The sequence below is a fragment of the Sinocyclocheilus anshuiensis genome, unplaced genomic scaffold (assembly GCF_001515605.1).
Source record: "Sinocyclocheilus anshuiensis isolate Anshui unplaced genomic scaffold, SAMN03320099.WGS_v1.1 scaffold1236, whole genome shotgun sequence".
Classification (NCBI taxonomy): Eukaryota; Metazoa; Chordata; class Actinopteri; order Cypriniformes; family Cyprinidae; genus Sinocyclocheilus; species Sinocyclocheilus anshuiensis.
This window is the reverse complement of record NW_015546096.1, coordinates 214,165-214,370: the sequence shown is the minus strand read 5'-3', so window position 1 is coordinate 214,370 and position 206 is coordinate 214,165.

The window sequence follows — 206 nt, the reverse complement described above, 5'->3', positions numbered from 1 at the left end:
TCTATCTATCTATCTGTCTGTCTGTCTGTCTGTCTGTCTGTCTAATTATCCATCTATCGTTCTATCTATCATTCTGTCATTCTATATATCACTGTATCTATCTATTTATCATCTATCTATCTATCTGTCTGTCTGTCTGTCTGTCTAATTATCTATCTATCGTTCTATCTATTATTCTATCTATCATTCTGTCATTCTATCTAATA